The sequence below is a fragment of the Solanum stenotomum genome, chromosome 11 (assembly GCF_019186545.1).
Source record: "Solanum stenotomum isolate F172 chromosome 11, ASM1918654v1, whole genome shotgun sequence".
In the NCBI taxonomy this organism is placed as follows: domain Eukaryota; kingdom Viridiplantae; phylum Streptophyta; class Magnoliopsida; order Solanales; family Solanaceae; genus Solanum; species Solanum stenotomum.
Window position 1 is genome coordinate 8,153,601 of NC_064292.1, and position 11,548 is coordinate 8,165,148.

An 11,548-nucleotide genomic window follows, 5' to 3' on the forward strand; every position below is an offset into this window, starting at 1 on the left:
GTGATTTAATCCTTCGATATGGACTTGTATACAAAGTACCTTTCATTCATAAGCGTGCATGTTGTATCTTTAAGATGAGGATCAAGCCTGGTGATACAGTTGGAGAAAAAAGGCTGGTATTTCTTTGTTGCCGTGGACGAAGATTAGCAGATCATGAACTCATGTTTGATATTTAGTATCTGTTTTTATTTCATTTAATTTAATATTTTGTTTTTATTTCATTTAATATAGTAGTTTGGTATTCATATATATATGACCTATTATTATGATTTAAGATTAATCTGTACATGGTTAGCTAGCTAATTGGCTAGTTGTATTCATATTCATATGTTCGATTGAATTAATAAGAGACGAGATGATGTTTGACAGTTGACAAGCACTGCATATATGTGTCCTCTTCAGTTTCTTAGTATGAAATGGAAAGTTGTTATGAACTGGTCTTTTTGTTCTTTTTAAGTGTGGAGTTTTGAAGATATTCACTATGAATTATAAAAACAATAGAATTGGAAAAGACGAAAGTATTTGTTATTTTATTCTTGAAGAAGTAGGTATACAATGACTAAATCCTATGTATTTATATTCTCCTTAACTAACTAACTTACCTAACTTTTTGGTAACTAACTTCTTGAAGTAGTCCTAACTAACTCTAAACACTCTCCTTCTTTTTAACTATCTCATTACTCCCTCTCAAGCTAGGTGGTGTAAAAATATTTAATACCCCTAGCTTGGACGGTAGATAGTCGTGTTGTGGCCTGTTAAGACCCTTGGTTAGCAAATCAGTCAGCTGATTATGTGTTGAAACATAAGTAATCTTAACCAGCCCTTGTTGAAGTTTTTCCCTGATGAAATGACAATCAATCTCAATGTGTTTAGTACGTTCATGATAGACTGGATTAGAGGCCAATAGAATAGCAGACTTGTTGTCACTATATACTTGAACTGGTAACTGAACCTCAGCCTTTACTTCTTTCAGCATTCCAACCAACCAAACTAACTCTGCCACAGTAGAAGCTAAGCTCCTATACTCAGCTTCAGTTGAGCTTCTTGAAACAATGGTTTGCTTCTTAGCTTTCCAAGACACCACAAACTCTCCAAGTTTAATCACATAGCCAGTCACAGACTTCCTTGTAAGAGGGCATGATGCCCAGTCTGCATCACAATAAGCTGTAATTTCATTACTACACTTGCTAGATAGTAGTATACCTTGACCTGGCTGTCTTTTAATGTATTTGACAACTCTAAGTGCTGCATCCATATGAGACTTCTTTGGTTGATGTAGGAACTGACTTAAAGTTTGATCACTAAAAGAAATGTCTGGTCTGATCATATTTAAATATAGCAACTTCCCAATCAGTTTTTGATAAGCACTTTGATATGTTAGAGGCTCATCTTGATTCTGTCCAGTTTGATCATCATATTGCTTTGATGTCAACTTTACATTTACATCCATAGGTGTTCTTGTAGTCTTTGCTCCTGATAAACCAACTTCAGAAATAAGTTGAAGTGCATACTTCCTTTGATGTATGACAACTCCATTGTTTGACCTTACAAACTCTATCCCAAGAAAGTATTTCAACTCTCCTAGATCTTTCATTTTAAAACATTGTTGTAAGGACCTTTTTGTTTCCTCCACCAGCTTTAAACTACTTCCTGTTATTAAAATATCATCCACATAAACCAAGATTATCGTAGTTCCTTCAGTTGTCCTCCTTGTAAACAAAAAGTGATCATACTGACTTTGCTTGAAATGCAGCTTCTGTAGACTTTCTGCAAACTTATGGTTCCATTGTCTTGGTGCTTGTTTAAGCCCATACAATGACTTTTCCAATTTGCATACCTTATTCATATTCTCCCCCTGATTGGAAAACCCTTGTGGCATAGACATATATATCTCATCCTCTAAATCACCATTTAGAAATGCATTATATACATCCATTTGATGTATATGCCAACTCTTGGATACAACTAAGGCTAGAATGGTTCTTACTGTGACCATTTTTACTACAGGAGAAAAAGTTTCTTTATAATCTATGCCCTCTTGCTAACTATATTCCTTAGCTACCAGCCTTGCTTTATACCTTTCTACTTCTCCAGTTGAATTGTACTTAATCTTATAGATCCATCTACATCCAATAGCAACCTTCCCTTTAGGCAACTCAACTAGTTTCCAAGTGTTGTTATCTTGTAATGCTTGTATTTTAGCTTGCATTGCTTCAATCCACTTAGGATCTTTACTAGCATCAGCAAAGGAAGTAGGTTCAGTTAGCACAGAAGTTGCAGCAACAAACTCTTGATAAGACTTAGATAAGTGACTGTATGAAACACACTCATCTATAGGATACTTCACCTGTTTTCCCATATTTAAGGACACAAAATCTTTCATCCAAATTGGTGGATGAACTCCTCTAGTAGACCTTATATTCACCATTGTCTGAGGATCATTAGACATACAATCATGTCCTTGAACTGTTTCCTCCACTGTATCTTGTTCAATTTTATCAGTAAAGTTTTTGTCTTATTCTGTATCACATTAAGTTTCTTGTACATACCTATGATTAACTCTGTTCTTGTCACTCATGTTATCATAGCCTAACTTCCATTCTACATTCAACATATCATTATCCAAATGATTTACAAAAAGACCTTTTTCACTTTTATCTAAAACAGTTAAGAAAGGAAAGACTGACTCTCTGAATATCACATCTCTACTCACAAAGAAGCTGTTGGAAGTCAAATCTAACAAAATATAACCCTTTTGAGTTTAAGTTGCTTGTTTGTATGGATCCCATACATCCAAATGAGTCAAATAAAAAATTTGACTACTTTTAATACTACTAACAGGAAACATATTTCTGGTTTGTTTTGCACAAGGACATACAGTACACTCATTTAGCACTTTATTCACTACTTCTGAATTAACAGGAAAAACTTTACTCAACATTTGTGCAGATCCATGTCCTAGCCTCTTATGCCATACATTCAATTCCTTTTCTGATAACTGTTATCTCTAGCTTCTTTTCATGTACACCAAATGACTGGTGCTTTAATTGATCTTTTGACAAATTCCTTAGCAGTAGATACAAACCATCCTCCTCTTTACCAACTTCCCTTACCTTGCCAGTGTAAAGCTCCTGAAACACACAAAAATGAGAGAAGAAAGTGACTGAGCAATTTAACTCCTTAGTCACCTTACTCACTGATAGTAAGTTGTACTTGAACTCTGGTGTGTGATAAACATTTGTAATCACACTTGGAGATATGTTACATAATCATGTATGAGACACATATGACACTTCCCCAGTAGGTAAATATACAGGTTTTGTCTCTTTAACCTTGATAACAGACTCACTAGTAAGCATATCCAAGTTTGACACCATATGATTAGATGCCCCAGTATCTACAATCCAGACCTGACTATTTTCAGAAACTAACAAGACTTTACCTGCAGTATTAGCCTGAGTTTCATGCGCATGGCTTGAATCTTCTGATTTTTGTCCACCTTCTTGATTCTGCTTCAGTATTTGAAGAATTTGACTATACTGATCTTTGGTGAAATTACATCCTTGTAACTGGTTTGAACATTCCTCTATATTACTCATATGATTTTTCATAGGTACATTAGTGTTACCTCCATAGTTGAAAGAAACTCTATCAAACACATCCTCATAATCATCCTTTCTTGTGATGTTAACATCATTTCCAACCATGTAAGCTCCAGTTCCTGTACTAGTATTCACTTTCCTTTTTGACTTGAAATCAGATGGATACCCAATTAGCTTATAACACTAATCCTTAGTGTGTCCCTTGCATCTGCAAAAATCACACACTACTGGAAAGTTCCTCTTGAACTTGTTAACCCCTTGGGAACTAGAGCCTCCACCAGTTCTTGAGTACATTGCCAAAGGATCCATTCCAGTACTACCCATAGAACTTAGGCCTATACTTGACCTACTAGAGGTCATTTTTTGACATTCATCATTTACTACCATAGCATAGGCTTGATTTACTGTAGGAATAGGATTCATCAACAAGATTTGACTTCTTGCTTGTCCAAATGACTCATTCAATCCCATCAAGAACTGATACAATTTCTGGCGATTTGGATGATCCACAAAACCTCTTGCCTTTTCACAATTACATCCAGGAGGTGGTACTAAAGTCTCAAATTCATCCCATAATGTTTTGAGCTTTGTAAAGTATACAGACACATAATTTGTACCTTGTTGCAAGGTTGCAATTTCTTTGTGTAGACTGAAGGTTCTTGATCCATCTAATTGATCAAACCTTTCTTTTAAGTCATTCCACACAACTTGAGCTGATGATGTAAAAGCTACTCCTCCTAGCAAACTCTTTGACACAAAATTTAGAATCCATGAGAGAACAATGACATTCACCCTTTCCCACTGACCTCTTAATTCTGCACTTACATCTTCTTGTTTACACGATCCATTTACCAAACCAATCTTGTTTCTTCCAAGTAATGCCAATCTAATCGACCTACGCTATAAAGCATAGTTGTCAATTCCAATAAGATGGAATGAAATCAGATTAACCCCATTGATATCAGCAGGACTCAAGAACAAATGATGACTATAATCAACCCCTTGACTCATCGACATAGCTGGAATAGAGCTTGGATTTCTAGAAATTCCACCAACACTCCAGTTGTTTGTTCACCAGTTACCCCTTGAGTCATGTTTGTAATCTTTCTTCTTCTTTAAATTGATTTCTGGAAGCTAAATTGAATTATCAAGACGAACATAATTCTTTAGACTCTGCTCTTCAGACGTAATACACATAGACGAATAAAATTCTCCAGATTCTGATCTTCAGACGTAATACACAGATGAATTGTTTAAAGTTTTATCACCTGCTCTGATACCATGAAGATATTCACTATGAATTATAAAAACAATAGAATTGGAAAAGACGAAAGTATTTGTTATTTTATTCTTGAAGAAGTAGGTATACAATGACTAAATCCTATGTATTTATATTCTCCTTGACTAACTAACTTACCTAACTTTTTGGTAACTACCTTCTAACTAACTTCTTGAAGTTGTCCTAACTAACTCTAAACACTCTCCTTCTTTTTAACTATCTCATTAAGTTTGCTTATCAATATCACTATGGTTCTTAATATATAACAAGAATAAGACTGACATAAAATAATTAAATAAATTCATTAACCCCCCAACTAAATGAGCACGGGGTCGTTTGGTACAAAGATTAATAATGCAAGGATTAGTAATGTTGGGATTAGTAATGCGGGGATTAATAGTGCAGGGTGTTTGGTTCATTATTTCCAACCTTATCTTGTGTTTGGATTAAAACTTAATAATTTTTTTCTTTCCAATTATACCCTTGAATTATTATGTAATTGGGTTATGGTAAATAATTGTCGTACAAATATTATTTTTTATGGCCTTCTAACTAGCTATGAGAAAAATAATTTTGTTGTCATGTTTACTTTTTTTTCACTTAAATTATTTGAGGATGAATAATTATATCTTACTAAATTGATCACTACAAAATGTCAATTTTCAATTTATAAAAGATAAACTATCAACTTTTAAAATTGAAAAGACGGTAAACAATAGTAAAATTGAATAAATCATCTACATTTACACATAAAAATTGCAAGTTGTAGTTTTACTATGTATGCAATTTTATAAATTGTTCAAAACACAAATAATTAGAATAAACAATTAGTTAATGTTAAACAACTCACATTTCAAATATTGTATTAATTTGTGTTGGATTTATCTAGTAACAAACAACTCTCTCTAAATAATTTGTAAGCTAATTATTTAAATAAAATTATTAGTACAAATATAAAACATAAATCAAGAAAATAAATAAAATAATTAAAATGATTAATTGAGGGATATTTTTGTCTTTACATAGACTTATCCCATGGTATTATATCCTATGTATTACTAATACCTCCAAATGGAATGTATTAGGAATACATCCTATAATACAATGTAGGAGGTATAACTAATTCATGGATTAGTTATACATATGCTCAAATTCTTACCAAACATAGTACTAAATAATACCATACATAGTACATGGACTATTTATTTTAATGCGGCATATCAAACGACCCTTAGATTTATCTTATACTAATGTATGATCTTAACACAAGTTCACCATCAAAGAGATATCTTTCTTTATTTTACATTAGGGGTTGTTCGGTATGAAAGAAAACATTTTCTGATGTTTTTCANAAGTTTGGCAGATGACATGGGTAAGCTTGTCATACTCTGCACAAGTTGATTGTGTTGAAATTTATTCAAGTCCCTTCATCCTTCTGCTTGTTTATCCATTTTTGTGTGTGTTTCGCTTTATCTATGTCGTTTTAAAGCTAAAAAGAGTTTCTGGAATCCGAGATTGATGGTTATGTTGTAATCGAAAAGCATCCTAAATTAATAAAGGTTTATTGTTAATTAAGTGATTTAAATTGTTTTCAAACACAGTGTAGCAATTTAAATTCTAATCAATTGCCAACCCTACAACTTGTTTGTGAGCTGGTTTTAAGGCGTATTGCAGTCTCCTGCACTTATGGTAGTTGTTTGTTTCTCTCTTTCACATTTTGGACATCTCAAATATAAAGACTTTCAGGGTTTGCGTTTGTACCGAAACAACAGTTTCTCTTCTTGTAGGCGTTTTAGTTCCTGACCCGCAGCTAGATCAATATGTTCTCTGCGGAAGCAAGACATTTTTTGACAGGCAATCTTTTTTACTTCATTGTCATTTTTCTTAGAAATCCTTCCTGGTTATTTTCTATTCTTGACTTCATTTAATTTTCTTTTATAAAAGAAAATTAAATGAAGTCAAGAATAGAAAATAACCAGGCAGGATTCCTAAGAAAAATGACAATGAAGTAAAAAAGATTGCCTGTCAAAAAATGTCTTGCTTCCGCAGAGAACATATTGATCTAGCTGCGGGTCAGGAACTAAAACGCCTACAAGAAGAGAAACTGTTGTTTCGGTACAAACGCAAACCCTGAAAGTCTTTATATTTGAGATGTCCAAAATGTGAAAGAGAGAAACAAACAACTACCATAAGTGCAGGAGACTGCAATACGCCTTAAAACCAGCTCACAAACAAGTTGTAGGGTTGGCAATTGATTAGAATTTAAATTGCTACACTGTGTTTGAAAACAATTTAAATCACTTAATTAACAATAAACCTTTATTAATTTAGGATGCTTTTCGATTACAACATAACCATCAATCTCGGATTCCAGAAACTCTTTTTAGCTTTAAAACGACATAGATAAAGCGAAACACACACAAAAATGGATAAACAAGCAGAAGGATGAAGGGACTTGAATAAATTTCAACACAATCAACTTGTGCAGAGTATGACAAGCTTACCCATGTCATCTGCCAAACTTAGTGAAGATTGCTTCAAGTGCGACTTGACGCCATGAGTCAACTCTGAGAGAACAGATTGAGCCAGATGTTTCTCCATGTCATCAATACACCTAATCATCCAGGTAATTAACATTATAAACTTGGTAACCATTGAACACTTAGAATTAAGACAAACAACTTTACCTTTCAACAAATTTCTGCTCTTGTTTAGACAATTCCATAAGTCAGTATTTTTTATATGAAATGCATAACTTTCGATCTACAGTAATGAAGATGGGATAAGCTGCTGGGACACACAAAGAGACGAAATCCTATGACACTCAAACAGATCATGCTGTAAAGACACTACCAGTAACTTAAAGAACTATAGCTCTTTTCATCTATGAATCACCTAAATCAAAGACATAATAAGATACTATAATTATCAAACATCTATAATTTAATGCCCCATAGGATAAGACATAGATTGTTATATTTCTCAAAACATTACAAACACATATTTTGAGAGTTCGCACAAGATAAGACTGCTTTGTTTCTTATACTCTCATACCAGATCAATCTGCCCATTCTCCACAAGTGGCTTTATAGACTTGTAAGGTAGAGCATTCAGATCATTGACTTCAATGTTCACTGGTTCTTCCCCACTGTCATAAAAGAAAATTAATGAAAGTCAAGAATAGAAAATAACCAGGAAGGATTTCTAAGAAAAATGACAATGAAGTAAAGAAGATTACCTGTCATTAAGCTGAAAAGATTCAAAAACGTCTTGCTTCTGTAGAGAACATATTGATCTAGCTGGGCTCAGAAACTAAAACACATACAAGAAGAGAAACTGTTGTTTCGGTAAAACGTAAATCCTAAAAATCTTTATATTTGAGATGTCTAAAATGCGAAGAGAGAAACAAACAGATACTGAGTGCAAGAGACTGAAATATGCCTTAAACCAACGCACAAACAGGTTGTAGAGTTGGCAATTGATTAGAATTTAAATTGCTACACTGTGTTTGAAGACAATTTAAATCACTTAATTTGAAGCAAACCATTATTATTTTAAAATGCTTTTCGATTACAGCATAACCATTAATCTCATATTTCAGAAACTCTTTTTAGCTCTACAATGGCATAAATAAAGCGAAACACACACATAAATGGATAAACAAGCACAAGGAGGAAGGGAATTGAAAAAATTTCAACACAATCAACTTGTACAGAGTTTTGCAAGCTTACCCATGTCATCTGCCAAACTTAGTGAAGATTGCTTCAAGTGGGACTTGACGCCATGAGTCTACTCTATGAGAACAGATTGAGCCAGATATTACTCCGTTTTATCAATACACCTAATCATCCAGGTATTTAACATTATAAACTTGGTCACCATTGAACACTTACAATTAAGACAAACAATTTTACCTTTCAACAAATTTTTGTTCTTGTTTAGATGGACAATTCCATAAGTCGGAATTTTTTAGTATGTTGATGTGAGGCCAAAAATACATATTTTAAATCATTATTTGCCTCTCATTTAGTATTTATTTTTGTCTTTTTTGAGCATGAATTTTATGGATTGTACTAAATACTCTCTCCGTCCCATTTTATGTGAGGTACTTTAACTCGACACGAAATTTAAGAAAGAAAGAAAGACTTTTAAAACTTGTGGTTCAAAATGAATGATAGAAATTTGTGTGGCTGTAAATAATTTCATTAAGGGTAAAATAGACATTTTATAGTTAAATTGTTACTTAATATATAAATGTGTCATTCTTTTTGGGACTAACTAAAAAGGAAAGTAAGTCACATAAACTGGAACAGAGGGAATAATATATTTTATCTATAGGATTAAATTGATGTAAAGATGAAGAAATTTGGAGTTAAAACAAATTAAAGATGGAAGGTTGAAAAGGGAAATCAAGCAAACAATCTTAATGAATTAACTATAATATAATAACATTATATTATAGGGCAAATTACAGAAATCACATACTTTTAAGGTAAAATTACAATTTATCCCTTAAAAGTTTATAATTACAGAAATCTCTCAAACGGATACAATAATATAAGCGTTGATACATTAATCTGATGCGCGAGATACATTAATCGTTAAGTAAGATACATTACAATTTATACATGATACACTAATCTGTATACATGAAACATTAATCTGATGCGCGAAAATGAGGGATTTTGGTGATTTGTAAAACTTATAGAGGATAATGGTAATAAGTAAACTAAATGTGGGATTTCTGTAATTCTTCCTATATTATATATGCAGCAGAATATGAATTAGAGAAAAATAAATATATGCCACGTGGCAGAAGAGGCGCAAATTGTAAGCTTAGGTGGTTACCAACTGGAAAACGTTTGGGTTTTGATTTTCTAGTTTGTTTTGGACTCAATTATTTTATTTAGGGTTTCCTACATCTATGAATATTTCATAAGAATAATTATTAAGGGAGGTGGATACAATGTAGAAAATAACTTTTGATTTAGGGATTCAACTTTTCTTCTCTTTTATTTTTTTTTATATCTTTAATTTGAATGATTCGTTGTAATTGCTCTATGTCTATGTGGAGTTAAACTTTTTGTTTTTAGATTATATTTACTTACAAAATGGTTGTGTAGTGATTTTGATTCAGCATAATTGTTTATCATATTGGTTGTTCTTATATTCTTGCTATTTTGATGATTGACCACCATTAGAATAAATTTATTGTCTTCTTTTGAACTCGGGAGATGAATACAGGGATAAAACGTGGAATATAAGGAGCATGATCTTTTCTTGCATATCACTTGAATTGATTTGTATCTTGAATATGGATATACAAAGGTGTCTTGCTTAGCTCAAATACGGAAAGACAATGTAATGCTCTATAGTTGGTTCAATTTATCTCCGCTCAACGATGTAGTTAGGATGTCAATTGTGGTAGACGGTTAGAGGTCGGGAGATCATGACTATATTATCAACTCCGTGAATCAGCAACTAGATAATCAAATAAGTTGATGAAATTAATGCTAAACATGATTGTTAGTTAAATCATAATCCTATATTGATTCATTCATTGATTATGTGAAAAATCTATATTTTCTTAGTTAGTTGTTTTTTTGTTATTTATCTTTACTTTTAGTTTAGATAGTATATATTCATTTTTGAAATCCTTCCCTTAAATAAATAATCAGAATTAGTATAATTTAGTAAATAGTTAATTGATGTGTCCTTTGGGTTCGATAATAAGGTTCTTTTAAGAGCCACTATATTACTAGCGCGACCGCGTACACTTGCGTATGCAATGGGAGCAACAAGTTTTTGGCGCCGCTGCTGGGGACTCAGAAATTAATTGTTTTTCAAAATTAAACTTTTTCTTTTTATTTATTTAAGATTATTAACTATAATATAATAATATTTTTTATATATGCAGCAGAATGTGAATTAGAGGAAAATAAGTATGTGCCATGTGGCAAAAGAGGCACAAATTGTAAGCTTATGTGGTTACCAATTGGAATCCGTTTGGATTTTGATTTTCTAGTTTGTATTGGACTCAGTTATTTTATTTAAGGTTTTCTACAACTATAAATAGTCCATAAGAATAATTATTAAGGGAGTAGGATACAACGTAGAAAATAACTTTTGATTTAGGGTTTCACCTTTTCTTCTCTTTTATTTATTTTACATCTTTTATTTGAATGATTCGTTATAATTGCTCAATGTCTATGTAGAGTTAAACTTCTCGTTCTCGGATTATATTTACTTACACAATGATTGTGTAGTGATTTTGATTGAGCATAATTGTTTATCATATTGGTTGTTCTTATATTCTTGTGATTACTATTTTGATGATTGGTCACCATTAAAGTTGTAATGACCCGAAAGGTCATTTTGGTAATTTTTCGTGGAAATGACTATTTTGCCCTTTCGGTAGTTGCCCCGAGTCCCATGTTTTGTGGTTGTAAAGTTAGTTTGAGGAAAAGTTGGTAAAAAGTTGAGTTTTTATGAGTTAAAGTTGGTTAAAAAGTGCTTTTTCGAGTTATTTGGAGTTTCGGGACTCGGATCGGATTTCCGTCGATTCCGGCAATTTTAGAATGTCGAAACGGGTCTGTGTGAAGTTACGGAGTTGAATTTGGAGTTGAAACGAAGAATTGAGGTCCTAAGTTGCTAAAGTTGTGAAATT